Genomic DNA, 16,586 nt, shown 5'->3' with positions numbered 1-16,586 from the left:
AAATAACATACACACACACACACACACACACAATAAATAACATACACACACACACACACAATAAATAACATACACACACACACACACACACACAATAAATAACATACACACACACACACACACACACACACACACACAATAAATAACATACACACACACACACACACACAATAAATAACATACACACACACACACACAATAAATAACATACACACACACACACACACACAATAAATAACATACACACACACACACACACACACACAATAAATAACATACACACACACACACACAATAAATAACATACACACACACACACACACACAATAAATAACATACACACACACACACACACACACACAATAAATAAATAACATACACACACACACACACACAATAAATAACATACACACACACACACACACAATAAATAACATACACACACACACACACACACACAATAAATAACATACACACACACACACACACAATAAATAAATAACATACACACACACACACAATAAATAACATACACACACACACACACACACACACAATAAATAACATACACACACACACACATACTGGTTTTGGTGGTTTACAAGGTCATTTCCAAATTCCGGTACTGGACATGGTTTAAAAGGACACATATTTCTTTCAATCTTTGCAACATGATAAATATTTAAAAAAATAGTATAAGCTTAAGATATGATACATCCAATTTAAAATTTCAATTCTGTGCATTTTCTTTCATGATATGATGTATCTGACCTTTTGGTGGTTTACAGAGACATATCTGTAACGCTGATTATAAGGTCAGACATGGTTTAAAAGGACAGTACATTTTACACTACACATACCTGGTAATAATCTGTTTTAGCAGACCAACCATGAATAACAAGGACAGCCTGAACACCACACACATACCTGGTAATAATCTGTTTTAGAAGAACAACCATGAATAACAAGGACAGCCTGAACACCACACACATACCTGGTAATAATCTGTTTTAGAAGAACAACCATGAATAACAAGGACAGCCTGAACACCACACACATACCTGGTAATAATCTGTTTTAGAAGAACAACCATGAATAACAAGGACAGCCTGAACACCACACACACACCTGACAAGACTCAATAGGAGGAACCACCCATTGGGCTATATCTACCCACCACAAAAGCCCAAATAAGACATCGAGACCTGCCTTGCATTTCAAGCTGTGCTGCTGTGTATAGAGAAACAAGATCCATAGGCCTGAACAATAAGATTGTAAAGAAAAATAAAGAAGATTCTTTTAGTTTATTTTTGGGGTAGTAGTGTTGCCTACTACCGAAAGGTGGAGGGTTAGTTTAGCAGTGATTGTGGGGAGACCACAAACGTTCAATAACAGAAGAGCCATTTTCTGGAAATGGAGACATTAAATCAATAAGAGGGTCTGGAGTACAACAGAGCACAATAATATGAACATTGTGAATAGTAGCAGCAATTGAAATTAATATGATGTTCAGCTAAATCAGACCTGAACTTTCCCGATTCTTATTTAAAGACCAGTAGATGTGGGAGAAAACAAAAGTGCTGCAGGAGTGGATATGTTCTGAGATGCAGTGTCTAAACAACAACAAAAAAGTGTGATGTGCTGTACTTGCTCAGTGGACAATTGCAGGTGACTCTCTTGTCTTGCTCCCAGAGCTGCCAGTGTAAAAAACAAAAAGTTACCAGCCAAAGTGTTCAGTGACAAGTTACAATTTGCAAAGAAAATCAGGCCCATTTGATTTCAGAATATTAAATACCTAGAGCCCTGACAAATTATCTTGAATGAAAGGAAGCAAACCATCAATACAATGAACAAAGTCCAGATTTGCTCAGCACTGCCACCAAAACTAAATGCACTAAAGTATTTATGACCCTGATCAGAAGCCAAGCTGGCCAGTGGTCACTTTGGAGCACTTATAAAGTGCAAGCAGACATTTTGTCTGCTTGCATATTATAGACTCATATATACACAAATTTCTATTAAAAAGTTGTGGTCCTGTGCAATAAATAAATAAAGGAGCTCAATGATAATTTAATAACTGTATTTAATTGAAAAGACATCAAGATATCCAACTTCAAACTCTCTAGTTTGTATGGGCTATTAGGTTTCTTTTATATTTGGCATTCTAGTTCAATTAAGTTAAAAAGTTTCATTGTTAAAATGTTTGTTGAAAACAGATAAACTTCACAAATAAGAAAACAGTAACTGACTAAAAATTACTGAAATTCATGCTGTGAGTAGATCAGATATAGCAATGCTGCTAGATTTTAAAACACCTCAAATTTCAGTCTAGTAGTGACTGTCAACCAACCAAAACTTTCCAGCCAACAGCGTCCTGTACAGTAGCAGAGGAGCTATAAATTCTCTGACTTCTACAAAATGGATCAACAACAAAGGATTGTTTAACAGAGTGGATACAGTGTGTAAAAAAACTAGCAGCACTGTTGTGTCTAATCCACTCACACCAGCACAACACACACTAACACACCACCACGTCAGCCACTCCACCAATCGGGTACTTGCCCTATGGTCGTACTGTGGGAGTCCTGACCAATGAACAACAGGGCATAAAAGTATACAGTGACACAGGCAGTAACTGTACAACTATGCAGTGCTAATATACAGTACATGGATCTGATCTACATATATGGTAAAATTAACTATTAATTAGAAACAAGAACGTGTTTTTAAATGTTAAGGCTTATCTGTGTATCTAGAAATATATGGGAAAGTTTCTCAGACCGGGATTAAGCCTAGTCTTAGACTGTATTTTCAAGTCAATGGGAAAACTCCATTTAAAATGTAGTGTAAATTAGTCACTTGTGAAAATTAGTGAAATGTCCGTTCAATAAAGCCCTAACATGGGACCATTGTTGACTGTTGTTGACAGGACAGAGGCAAAAACATCTAATATTTTTTTACTGATCCACATCAGTCTTCATTGTCATGTCTCCTAAGGGATATACCCCTATTTCTCACAAAGTCTCGGATATTTTGAACTGTTCTGGCTGCTAATACCGGATGCTCTGCCATTTTGCATTTTTCACAGTCCTCTTTGGAGGCAGTACGTCCATCCATGATGTGACCCTTTAGGTGTCTAAAGACAGCTTTAGTCTCATCCTGGGACCATGGCCTCTTCACAACAGACCTCGTCTTCTTCGCAAGAATGCTGGATGAAACACTGGGTATACCTTGCAGAAACAAAAACAGATTTGGAACAAACTCATTGACAATATAAGCACAGCATTAGTTACGAAAAAGTATATTAAACATGAAATTCTGCCAAGTTATAGTAAAAAAGAACAGATTATATTCAAATTAAAGTCTGTTCATGTTTATCATTCATTTCCAAAATATAACAGCAATATGTATAGAGAAAATTCTATCAAGTATGCTATTCACTGAGGAAAAAACAACAATCAAAGCCCATTGACTCCACGCATCTAGTGTTAGTATAGGTTGCTATGCGTGTGCATTGAGTGTCCTACATTGTACTAGCATATGCTAAAGCTAGCGTTAGAATAGCTGGCTAAAACAGCACTGAAAGTGAATGAATGCACTGCGCCAGAGTAAAACGCTCAGACACCACCAGCATCTCAGTCTACTACCCTGGATTTAATTACCGGACGAGGATCAGCTTCACTCGTGTGGAGCTCGGTTTGGACTCGAAAAGCCGGACATTATTCTAAACACGGTGACATGTAAACTCTGTAAAAACTGCTTGACATTAAAGATAGCTCGACAACTAACTTAACCTGTTCCATCATCTCCGTACAAACCATCAGACAGAGTATGAGTAATATGAAAAGCTTCTGGATCCCACTGTCCAAGACGAACCTAAACCACCTAGTTAAGGTATCCAAAACACGAACTCAGCAAACTTCAGAGTCACTCTATAAAAAAAGTGCCTACGACAAAAAAGGCAGCAGATGGCAAGAGAGAACAAATGCAGTTAAGTACAAATGAAAATGTATAAGAGATTACTTGTCTTCTAAATATAAGGCAGCTAAATAAATAGAAATATTTTATTACGATTAAGTTTATTACGATTTAAATAGCCATGTTCTGTATTTCAGTTATGAAGAGTACTTATCTTGGACACGTGTTCATTTTAAAGTGTGTTTAAAATGTTCTTTGATTTGTTGTAAATTTTTGCGAAGAAAATCAGGTAGGCCACATGCCTTGCACATTCTTGAAATGATCTGTATACTGATCTGTACACTGTTAATAAGTAAATAAATTGCCTTAAAATTGTTTTGTGTGCGCGCATAGAGACATATTTAACTCCTGACAAGAAATCATTGTGCTGTTTTAAAATTTCTCAAGATCTTGTGCCATCTATATATATCTATATATATCTATATATATATCTATCTATATATATATATATATATATATATATATATATATATATATATATATATATATATATATATATATATATATATACACATACAGGGGTTGGACAATGAAACTGAAACACCTGGTTTTAGATTGACCCTGTGGAGCTCCCGACGGACAGTTCTGGTACCCTGGATACCGTGGCTCTTGATACATCACAAAGACTTGCTGTCTTGGTGCACGTTTTGCTGGAGCATCTGTGACCAACAATTTGTCCTCTTTTGAACTCTGGTATGTCTCCCATAATGTTGTGTGCATTGTAATATTTAGAGCAGAACTGTGCTCTTACCCTGCTAATTGAACCTTCACACTCTGCTCTTACTGCTGCAATGTGCAATTAATGAAGATTGGCCACCAGGCTGCTCCAATTTAGCCATGAAACCTCCCACACTAAAATGACAGGTGTTTCAGTTTCCTCTATGTATGTATGTATGTATGTGTGTATATATATTTTCTGATTTCTGCCCTAAACGTTTCTGTTATCTTGACCCGCAAGTTGCGTGGCGCAGCGATATGAATGACGTGCGGAGCTGCGGAGAAGTTCGCGTGTAGCATGGCCACAGACCAGCGCTACGTAATTATAATACCATACAATTACATTACATTTATCACCTGTGCAACATCACAAAGATCACGGTTTGCTTTGTTACTTTGCTGTATTGTGATTATTATCATTCAAAGCGTCATAGACCGTTTTCCTGAAAGCGGTGGGAATTCGGCTCGGGCAGACAGTCTAATCACATGTGAAGCCTAGTGATAGGTAGGTACTCATTGCTGGATCTTCCTTGTTTGGATTTATGCTGCTTTTCTCGGTTCTTTAGGTTAGAGATTCAGTGGCTGCTTCACCTGAAGCTTCAGGGTATTTTGCTGTTAAAGACTCATTTATCTATGATGTGTAAAACACATAGCACAGGACAACCCCTCCCCTCAGACTCTCGCTAATAACACAGTACCTCCTGTGACTGAACTACACCAAACCAATCAACCAGCTCCAACTAAACATGCTTTATTTTACAAATAAATTAACTGTTTATCAACTTCGCATCTTACATTACATTTGCTGAACTATTTTTTTATTTAAAATAATTTTTACTTTGTAAAATAGAAATAGAAAATATTTTGCCCTATGGCCCCCTTTTAGATATTTTAGGCACATTTTCATGGTAATGCTTACATCATTTGTAATGTAGCATCTGCACTTAAAACAGAGTACATGTACAGTGTGGTGTGTATGTGTGTGTGTCATAAAATCCGAGGTGAGCGACGCCCGCTCCGACCGGTGTTCTGTCCTGCTTCCCTAGTGTATATTTAAGGTCTCGGTAAAACGCATAATCCACCAGAGATCAGATTTAAACCTGTAATAACTTACACAAGACAGCTAACGTTAACTAGCTAATGTAAACACAGCAGTAGCTCTTTGGCTGAGATACGGTGTCTGCTCTGGGGCTGCTAGTTCAGCTCTACCTCTGGGTGTTTCTCGAGCCAAGGAGGGCGGGGCTATGAACGGCCATCTACGTAGTCAGCCCCTGTGCATCAAAACAGATTGTTTTTCTGAGGGGTTTCTTTCCTTAGCTACTGCCGACAGTGTGGGCTGCAAAACAGTTTAATGTGCAATTGTACACATACAACTCTGAGAGACCTACTGTATTCCACAAAGAACAAGAAAACTTGGATTTTATCGGAAGGGGACCTTTAATACACCAGTACACCTCACGTAACTGATTCATACAGCAGTACCCCTCACAGAACTGATTCATACAGCAGTACACCTCACAGAACTGATTCATACAGCAGTACACCTTTACTTATCTATCTACTAATGTGAGTTTGGTAACAGATCAATACTGTACTCTGTCCAGACTGTGTGAGATGTAAAGATAAATACATGGTATGTGAGGACAAGGTGGTTAGGAAGGACCACTACTAATGTGAGTTTGGTAACAGATCAATACTGTACTCTGTCCAGACTGTGTGAGATGTAAAGATAAATACATGGTATGTGAGGACAGGGTGGTTAGGAAGGACCACTACTAATGTGAGTTTGGTAACAGATCAATACTGTACTCTGTCCAGACTGTGTGAGATGTAAAGATAAATACATGGTATGTGAGGACAGGGTGCTTAGGAAGGACCACTATTTCGAGTTTGGTCACAGCATCCACTTAAAAAAAAACACTTGGCAACATAATATCAACCAGCTAACAGTCACCTAACAACCACATTGGATATCACAGTCACTGCTTAGCAACATCGTAGCAACCAACCAGAAAACTGCATCAACCACCTTGCAATGCCCTAGAAAACTGCAGTACATTAGCAACCACAGCTAGAAGCTTAATGTCAAAGACACAGAGCTTACTTAGGGCGAGACTGACTTAGGACGAGACTGACTTAGGGCGAGACTGACTTAGGGCGAGACTGACTTAGGGCGAGACTGACTTAGGGAGAGACTTAGGGTGAGACTTAGGGTGAGACTTAGGGCGAGACTGACTTAGGGCGAGATTGACTTAGGGCGAGATTGAATTAGGGCGAGACTGACTTAGGGCGAGACTGACTTAGTGAGAGACTTAGGGAGAGACTGACTTAGTGAGAGACTTAGGGAGAGACTAACTTAGGGCGAGACTGACTTAGTGAGAGACTTAGGGAGAGACTTAGGGCGAGACTGACTTAGGGCGAGACTTAGGGTGAGACTTAGGGTGAGACTGACTTAGGGCGAGACTGACTTAGTGAGAGACTTAGGGAGAGACTGACTTAGGGAGAGACTTAGGGAGAGACTTAGGGGAGACTGACTTAGGGCGAGACTGACTTAGTGAGAGACTTAGGGAGAGACTTAGGGCGAGACTGACTTAGGGCGAGACTGCCTTAGGGAGAGACTTAGGGTGAGACTTAGGTAGAGACTGACTTAGTGAGAGACTTAGGGAGAGACTGACTTAGGGAGAGACTTAGGGCGACACTGACTTAGGGCGAGACTGACTTAGGGCGAGACTGACTTAGGGAGAGACTTAGGGTGAGACTTAGGTAGAGACTGACTTAGTGAGAGACTTAGGGAGAGACTGACTTAGGGAGAGACTTAGGGCGAGACTGACTTAGGGCAAGACTGACTTAGGGCGAGACTTAGGGAGAGACTGACTTATGGAGAGACTTAGGGTGAGACTTAGGAAGAGACTTAGGACGTGACTGACTTAGGGTGAGACTGACTTAGGGCGAGACTTACTTAGTGAGAGACTTAGGGAGAGACTTAGAAAGAGACTTAGGGAGAGACTTAGGGAGAGACTGACTTAGGGCGAGACTGACTTAGTGAGAGACTCAGGGAGAGACTTAGGGCGAGACTGACTTAGTGAGAGACTTAGGGAGAGACTTAGGGTGAGACTGACTTAGGGCGAGATTTAGGGAGAGACTTAGGGTGAGACTTAGGAAGAGACTTAGGGCAAGACTGACTTAGGGCGAGACTGACCTAGGGCGAGACTGACTTAGGGCGAGACTTGGGGAGAGACTGACTTAGGGAGAGACTTAGGGTGAGACTTAGGAAGAGACTTAGGACGTGACTGACTTAGGGCGAGACTGACTTAGGGCGAGACTTAGGGTGAGACTTAGGGAGAGACTTAGGGCAAGACTGACTAAGGACGTGACAGACTTAGGGCGAGACTGACTTAGGGAGAGACTTAGGGAGAGACTTAGGGAGAGACTGACTTAGGGCGAGAGTGACTTAGGGAGAGACTTAGGGCGAGACTGACTTAGGGCGAGACTTAGGGAGAGACTTAGGGTGAGACTTAGGAAGAGACTTAGGGCGAGACTGACTTAGGGCGAGACTGACTTAGGGAGAGACTGACTTAGGGAGAGACTTAGGGTGAGACTTACGGTGAGACTTAGGACGTGACTGACTTAGGGCGAGACTGACTTAGGGCGAGACTTAGGGTGAGACTTAGGGAGAGACTTAGGGCAAGACTGACTAAGGACGTGACAGACTTAGGGCGAGACTGACTTAGGGAGAGACTTAGGGAGAGACTTAGGGAGAGACTGACTTAGGGCGAGAGTGACTTAGGGAGAGACTTAGGGCGAGACTGACTTAGGGCGAGACTTAGGGAGAGACTTAGGGTGAGACTTAGGAAGAGACTTAGGGCGAGACTGACTTAGGGCGAGACTGACTTAGGGAGAGACTGACTTAGGGAGAGACTTAGGGTGAGACTTAGGGTGAGACTTAGGGCGAGACTGACTTAGGGCGAGATTGACTTAGGGCGAGATTGACTTAGGGCGAGACTGACTTAGGGCGAGACTGACTTAGTGAGAGACTTAGGGAGAGACTGACTTAGTGAGAGACTTAGGGAGAGACTGACTTAGTGAGAGACTTAGGGAGAGACTAACTTAGGGCGAGACTGACTTAGTGAGAGACTTAGGGAGAGACTTAGGGCGAGACTGACTTAGGGCGAGACTTAGGGAGAGACTGACTTAGGGAGAGACTTAGGGCGAGACTGACTTAGGGAGAGACTTAGGGGAGACTGACTTAGGGCGAGACTGACTTAGTGAGAGACTTAGGGAGAGACTTAGGGCGAGACTGACTTAGGGCGAGACTGACTTAGGGAGAGACTTAGGGTGAGACTTAGGTAGAGACTGACTTAGTGAGAGACTTAGGGAGAGACTGACTTAGGGAGAGACTTAGGGCGAGACTGACTTAGGGCAAGACTGACTTAGGGCGAGACTTAGGGAGAGACTGACTTATGGAGAGACTTAGGGTGAGACTTAGGAAGAGACTTAGGACATGACTGACTTAGGGCGAGACTGACTTAGGGCGAGACTGACTTAGGGCGAGACTGACTTAGGGAGAGACTTAGGGTGAGACTTAGGTAGAGACTGACTTAGTGAGAGACTTAGGGAGAGACTGATTTAGGGAGAGACTTAGGGCGAGACTGACTTAGGGCAAGACTGACTTAGGGCGAGACTTACTTAGGGCGAGACTTAGGGTGAGACTTAGGGAGAGACTTAGGGCAAGACTGACTAAGGACGTGACAGACTTAGGGCGAGACTGACTTAGGGAGAGACTTAGGGAGAGACTTAGGGAGAGACTGACTTAGGGCGAGAGTGACTTAGGGAGAGACTTAGGGCGAGACTGACTTAGGGCGAGACTTAGGGAGAGACTTAGGGTGAGACTTAGGAAGAGACTTAGGGCGAGACTGACTTAGGGCGAGACTGACTTAGGGAGAGACTGACTTAGGGAGAGACTTAGGGTGAGACTTAGGGTGAGACTTAGGACGTGACTGACTTAGGGCGAGACTGACTTAGGGCGAGACTTAGGGTGAGACTTAGGGAGAGACTTAGGGCAAGACTGACTAAGGACGTGACAGACTTAGGGCGAGACTGACTTAGGGAGAGACTTAGGGAGAGACTTAGGGAGAGACTGACTTAGGGCGAGAGTGACTTAGGGAGAGACTTAGGGCGAGACTGACTTAGGGCGAGACTTAGGGAGAGACTTAGGGTGAGACTTAGGAAGAGACTTAGGGCGAGACTGACTTAGGGCGAGACTGACTTAGGGAGAGACTGACTTAGGGAGAGACTTAGGGTGAGACTTAGGGTGAGACTTAGGGCGAGACTGACTTAGGGCGAGATTGACTTAGGGCGAGATTGACTTAGGGCGAGACTGACTTAGGGCGAGACTGACTTAGTGAGAGACTTAGGGAGAGACTGACTTAGTGAGAGACTTAGGGAGAGACTGACTTAGTGAGAGACTTAGGGAGAGACTAACTTAGGGCGAGACTGACTTAGTGAGAGACTTAGGGAGAGACTTAGGGCGAGACTGACTTAGGGCGAGACTTAGGGAGAGACTGACTTAGGGAGAGACTTAGGGCGAGACTGACTTAGGGAGAGACTTAGGGGAGACTGACTTAGGGCGAGACTGACTTAGTGAGAGACTTAGGGAGAGACTTAGGGCGAGACTGACTTAGGGCGAGACTGACTTAGGGAGAGACTTAGGGTGAGACTTAGGTAGAGACTGACTTAGTGAGAGACTTAGGGAGAGACTGACTTAGGGAGAGACTTAGGGCGAGACTGACTTAGGGCAAGACTGACTTAGGGCGAGACTTAGGGAGAGACTGACTTATGGAGAGACTTAGGGTGAGACTTAGGAAGAGACTTAGGACATGACTGACTTAGGGCGAGACTGACTTAGGGCGAGACTGACTTAGGGCGAGACTGACTTAGGGAGAGACTTAGGGTGAGACTTAGGTAGAGACTGACTTAGTGAGAGACTTAGGGAGAGACTGATTTAGGGAGAGACTTAGGGCGAGACTGACTTAGGGCAAGACTGACTTAGGGCGAGACTTAGGGAGAGACTGACTTATGGAGAGACTTAGGGTGAGACTTAGGAAGAGACTTAGGACGTGACTGACTTACGGTGAGACTGACTTAGGGCGAGACTGACTTAGTGAGAGACTTAGGGAGAGACTTAGAAAGAGACTTAGGGAGAGACTTAGGGAGAGACTGACTTAGGGCGAGACTGACTTAGTGAGAGACTCAGGGAGAGACTTAGGGCGAGACTGACTTAGTGAGAGACTTAGGGAGAGACTTAGGGTGAGACTGACTTAGGGCGAGACTTAGGGAGAGACTTAGGGTGAGACTTAGGGAGAGACTTAGGGTGAGACTTAGGAAGAGACTTAGGGCAAGACTGACTTAGGGCGAGACTGACCTAGGGCGAGACTGACTTAGGGCGAGACTTGGGGAGAGACTGACTTAGGGAGAGACTTAGGGTGAGACTTAGGAAGAGACTTAGGACGTGACTGACTTAGGCCGAGACTGACTTAGGGCGAGACTTAGGGTGAGACTTAGGGAGAGACTTAGGGCAAGACTGACTAAGGACGTGACAGACTTAGGGCGAGACTGACTTAGGGAGAGACTTAGGGAGAGACTTAGGGAGAGACTGACTTAGGGCGAGAGTGACTTAGGGAGAGACTTAGGGCGAGACTGACTTAGGGTGAGACTTAGGAAGAGACTTAGGAAGAGACTGACTTAGGGCGAGACTGACTTAGGGCGAGACTGACTTAGGGCGAGACTGACTTAGGGAGAGACTTAGGGTGAGACTTAGGGTGAGACTTAGGGCGAGACTGACTTAGGGCGAGATTGACTTAGGGCGAGATTGACTTAGGGCGAGACTGACTTAGGGCGAGACTGACTTAGTGAGAGACTTAGGGAGAGACTGACTTAGTGAGAGACTTAGGGAGAGACTGACTTAGTGAGAGACTTAGGGAGAGACTAACTTAGGGCGAGACTGACTTAGTGAGAGACTTAGGGAGAGACTTAGGGCGAGACTGACTTAGGGCGAGACTTAGGCAGAGACTTAGGGCGAGACTGACTTAGGGCGAGACTTAGGGTGAGACTTAGGGTGAGACTGACTTAGGGCGAGACTGACTTAGTGAGAGACTTAGGGAGAGACTGACTTAGGGAGAGACTTAGGGAGAGACTTAGGGGAGACTGACTTAGGGCGAGACTGACTTAGTGAGAGACTTAGGGAGAGACTTAGGGCGAGACTGACTTAGGGCGAGACTGCCTTAGGGAGAGACTTAGGGTGAGACTTAGGTAGAGACTGACTTAGTGAGAGACTTAGGGAGAGACTGACTTAGGGAGAGACTTAGGGCGAGACTGACTTAGGGAGAGACTGACTTAGTGAGAGACTTAGGGAGAGACTGACTTAGGGAGAGACTTAGGGAGAGACTTAGGGGAGACTGACTTAGGGCGAGACTGACTTAGTGAGAGACTTAGGGAGAGACTTAGGGCGAGACTGACTTAGGGCGAGACTGCCTTAGGGAGAGACTTAGGGTGAGACTTAGGGAGAGACTGACTTAGGGAGAGACTTAGGGCGAGACTGACTTAGGGCAAGACTGACTTAGGGCGAGACTTAGGGAGAGACTGACTAAGGGAGAGACTTAGGGTGAGACTTAGGAAGAGACTTAGGACGTGACTGACTTGGGGCGAGACTGACTTAGGGCGAGACTGACTTAGGGCGAGTCTGACTTAGGGTGAGACTTAGGGAGAGACTTAGGGCGAGACTGACTTAGGGCGAGACTGACTTAGGGCGAGACTGACTTAGGGCGAGACTTAGGGAGAGACTGACTTAGGGAGAGACTTAGGGTGAGACTTAGGAAGAGACTTAGGACGTGACTGACTTAGCGTGAGACTGACTTAGGGCGAGACTGACTTAGTGAGAGACTTAGGGAGAGACTTAGGAAGAGACTTAGGGAGAGACTTAGGGAGAGACTGACTTAGGGCGAGACTGACTTAGTGAGAGACTCAGGGAGAGACTTAGGGCGAGACTGACTTAGTGAGAGACTTAGGGAGAGACTTAGGGCGAGACTGACTTAGGGCGAGACTTAGGGAGAGACTTAGGGTTAGACTTAGGAAGAGACTTAGGGCGAGACTGACTTAGGGCGAGACTGACTTAGGGCGAGACTTGGGGAGAGACTGACTTAGGGAGAGACTTAGGGTGAGACTTAGGAAGAGACTTAGGACGTGACTGACTTAGGGCGAGACTGACTTAGGGTGAGACTTAGGGTGAGACTTAGGGAGAGACTTAGGGCAAGACTGACTTAGGGAGAGACTAAGGGAGAGACTTAGGGAGAGACTGACTTAGGGCGAGAGTGACTTAGGGAGAGACTTAGGGCGAGACTGACTTAGGGCGAGACTTAGGGAGAGACTTAGGGTGAGACTTAGGGCGAGACTGACTTAGGGCGAGACTGACTTAGGGCGAGACTGACTTAGGGAGAGACTTAGGGTGAGACTTAGGGAGAGACTTAGGGCAAGACTGACTTAGGACGTGACTGACTTAGGGAGAGACTGACTTAGTGAGAGACTTAGGGAGAGACTTAGGGAGAGACTGACTTAGTGAGAGACTTAGGGAGAGACTTAGGGAGAGACTGACTTAGGGCGAGACTGACTTAGTGAGAGACTTAGGGAGAGACTTAGGGCGAGACTGACTTAGGGCGAGACTTAGGGAGAGACTTAGGGCGAGACTGACTTAGGGCGAGACTGACTTAGTGAGAGACTTAGGGAGAGACTTAGGGAGAGACGTACAGTGAGATGAAAAAAGCCACAGTAAAAGCCACACTAACCTGAACAGAGTCAATAGTATTGATCAACAGATCAATACTGTACTCTGTCCAGACTGTGTGAGATGTAAAGATAAATACATGGTATGTGAGGACAGGGTGGTTAGGAAGGACCACTACTAATGTGAGTTTGGTAACAGATCAATACTGTACTCTGTCCAGACTGTGTGAGATGTAAAGATAAATACATGGTATGTGAGGACAGGGTGCTTAGGAAGGACCACTACTAATGTGAGTTTGGTAACAGATCAATACTGTACTCTGTCCAGACTGTGTGAGATGTAAAGATAAATACATGGTATGTGAGGACAGGGTGCTTAGGAAGGACCACTACTAATGTGAGTTTGGTAACAGATCAATACTGTACTCTGTCCAGACTGTGTGAGATGTAAAGATAAATACATGGTATGTGAGGACAGGGTGGTTAGGAAGGACCACTACTAATGTGAGTTTGGTAACAGATCAATACTGTACTCTGTCCAGACTGTGTGAGATGTAAAGATAAATACATGGTATGTGAGGACAGGGTGGTTAGGAAGGACCACTACTAATGTGAGTTTGGTAACAGATCAATACTGTACTCTGTCCAGACTGTGTGAGATGTAAAGATAAATACATGGTATGTGAGGACAGGGTGCTTAGGAAGGACCACTATTTCGAGTTTGTTCACAGCATCCACTTAAAAAAAACACTTGGCAACATAATATCAACCAGCTAACAGTCATCTAACAACCACATGGGATACCACAGTCACTGCTTAGCAACATCGTAGCAACCACCCAGAAAACTGCATCAACCACCTTGCAATGCCCTAGAAAACTGCAGTACATTAGCAACCACAGCTAGAAGCTTAATGTCAAAGACACAGAGCTTACTTTGGGCGAGACTGACTTAGGGCGAGACTGACTTAGGGCGAGACTGACTTAGGTCGAGACTGACTTAGGTCGAGACTGACTTAGGGCGAGACTGACTTAGGGCGAGACTGATTTAGGGCGAGACTGATTTAGGGCGAGACTGACTTAGGGAGAGACTGACTTAGGGAGAGACTGACTTAGGGAGAGACTTAGGGTGAGACTTAGGGAGAGACTTAGGGAGAGACTTAGGGAGAGACTTACGGTGAGACTTAGGGTGAGACTTAGGGTGAGACTTAGGGTGAGACTTAGGGAGAGACTTAGGGAGAGACTTAGGAAGAGACTTAGGACGTGACTGACTTACGGTGAGACTGACTTAGGGCGAGACTGACTTAGTGAGAGACTTAGGGAGAGACTTAGAAAGAGACTTAGGGAGAGACTTAGGGAGAGACTGACTTAGGGCGAGACTGACTTAGTAAGAGACTCAGGGAGAGACTTAGGGCGAGACTGACTTAGTGAGAGACTTAGGGAGAGACTTAGGGTGAGACTGACTTACGGCGAGACTTAGGGAGAGACTTAGGGTGAGACTTAGGGAGAGACTTAGGGTGAGACTTAGGAAGAGACTTAGGGCAAGACTGACTTAGGGCGAGACTGACCTAGGGCGAGACTGACTTAGGGCGAGACCTGGGGAGAGACTGACTTAGGGAGAGACTTAGGGTGAGACTTAGGAAGAGACTTAGGACGTGACTGACTTAGGCCGAGACTGACTTAGGGCGAGACTTAGGGTGAGACTTAGGCAGAGACTTAGGGCAAGACTGACTAAGGACGTGACAGACTTAGGGCGAGACTGACTTAGGGAGAGACTTAGGGAGAGACTTAGGGAGAGACTGACTTAGGGCGAGAGTGACTTAGGGAGAGACTTAGGGCGAGACTGACTTAGGGTGAGACTTAGGAAGAGACTTAGGAAGAGACTGACTTAGGGCGAGACTGACTTAGGGCGAGACTGACTTAGGGAGAGACTTAGGGTGAGACTTAGGGTGAGACTTAGGGCGAGACTGACTTAGGGCGAGATTGACTTAGGGCGAGATTGACTTAGGGCGAGACTGACTTAGGGCGAGACTGACTTAGTGAGAGACTTAGGGAGAGACTGACTTAGTGAGAGACTTAGGGAGAGACTGACTTAGTGAGAGACTTAGGGAGAGACTAACTTAGGGCGAGACTGACTTAGTGAGAGACTTAGGGAGAGACTTAGGGCGAGACTGACTTAGGGCGAGACTTAGGGAGAGACTTAGGGCGAGACTGACTTAGGGCGAGACTTAGGGTGAGACTTAGGGTGAGACTGACTTAGGGCGAGACTGACTTAGTGAGAGACTTAGGGAGAGACTGACTTAGGGAGAGACTTAGGGAGAGACTTAGGGGAGACTGACTTAGGGCGAGACTGACTTAGTGAGAGACTTAGGGAGAGACTTAGGGCGAGACTGACTTAGGGCGAGACTGCCTTAGGGAGAGACTTAGGGTGAGACTTAGGTAGAGACTGACTTAGTGAGAGACTTAGGGAGAGACTGACTTAGGGAGAGACTTAGGGCGAGACTGACTTAGGGAGAGACTGACTTAGTGAGAGACTTAGGGAGAGACTGACTTAGGGAGAGACTTAGGGAGAGACTTAGGGGAGACTGACTTAGGGCGAGACTGACTTAGTGAGAGACTTAGGGAGAGACTTAGGGCGAGACTGACTTAGGGCGAGACTGCCTTAGGGAGAGACTTAGGGTGAGACTTAGGGAGAGACTGACTTAGGGAGAGACTTAGGGCGAGACTGACTTAGGGCAAGACTGACTTAGGGCGAGACTTAGGGAGAGACTGACTAAGGGAGAGACTTAGGGTGAGACTTAGGAAGAGACTTAGGACGTGACTGACTTGGGGCGAGACTGACTTAGGGCGAGACTGACTTAGGGCGAGTCTGACTTAGGGTGAGACTTAGGGAGAGACTTAGGGCGAGACTGACTTAGGGCGAGACTGACTTAGGGCGAGACTGACTTAGTGAGAGACTTAGGGAGAGACTTAGGGAGAGACGTACAGTGAGATGAAAAAAGCCACAGTAAAAGCCACACTAACCTGAACAGAGTCTGAAGAATTATCCGCTGTTAAAACAGTAACAGAGAGGAAGAGTGAATGAGCGGGAGGAAAGTTAGGGAGATTAAATAACAAA

The 16,586-nt window shown here is 45.1% G+C and overlaps 1 protein-coding gene and 1 long non-coding RNA gene across 3 annotated transcripts in view; one reads left to right on the top strand and one right to left on the bottom strand.

Moving 5' to 3' along the window:
• Positions 1-16,586, top strand: part of LOC125790080 (RNA-binding motif, single-stranded-interacting protein 3-like) — a 120,860-nt gene that overhangs the window by 84,555 nt on the left and 19,719 nt on the right. The window lies entirely within an intron of this gene.
• LOC125790082 (uncharacterized) lies at positions 2,064-16,553 on the bottom strand. The gene is made up of 2 exons (XR_007430022.1): positions 16,493-16,553; positions 2,064-3,230 (listed from the first exon to the last, which is right to left on the bottom strand). It is a non-coding gene; the product is annotated as an uncharacterized LOC125790082 (long non-coding RNA).

Source organism: Astyanax mexicanus, unplaced genomic scaffold (genome assembly GCF_023375975.1).
Source record: "Astyanax mexicanus isolate ESR-SI-001 unplaced genomic scaffold, AstMex3_surface scaffold_34, whole genome shotgun sequence".
Classification (NCBI taxonomy): domain Eukaryota; kingdom Metazoa; phylum Chordata; class Actinopteri; order Characiformes; family Acestrorhamphidae; genus Astyanax; species Astyanax mexicanus.
Note: the sequence above shows the minus strand (reverse complement) of the source record. Positions and strands in the feature narration are given on the sequence as shown.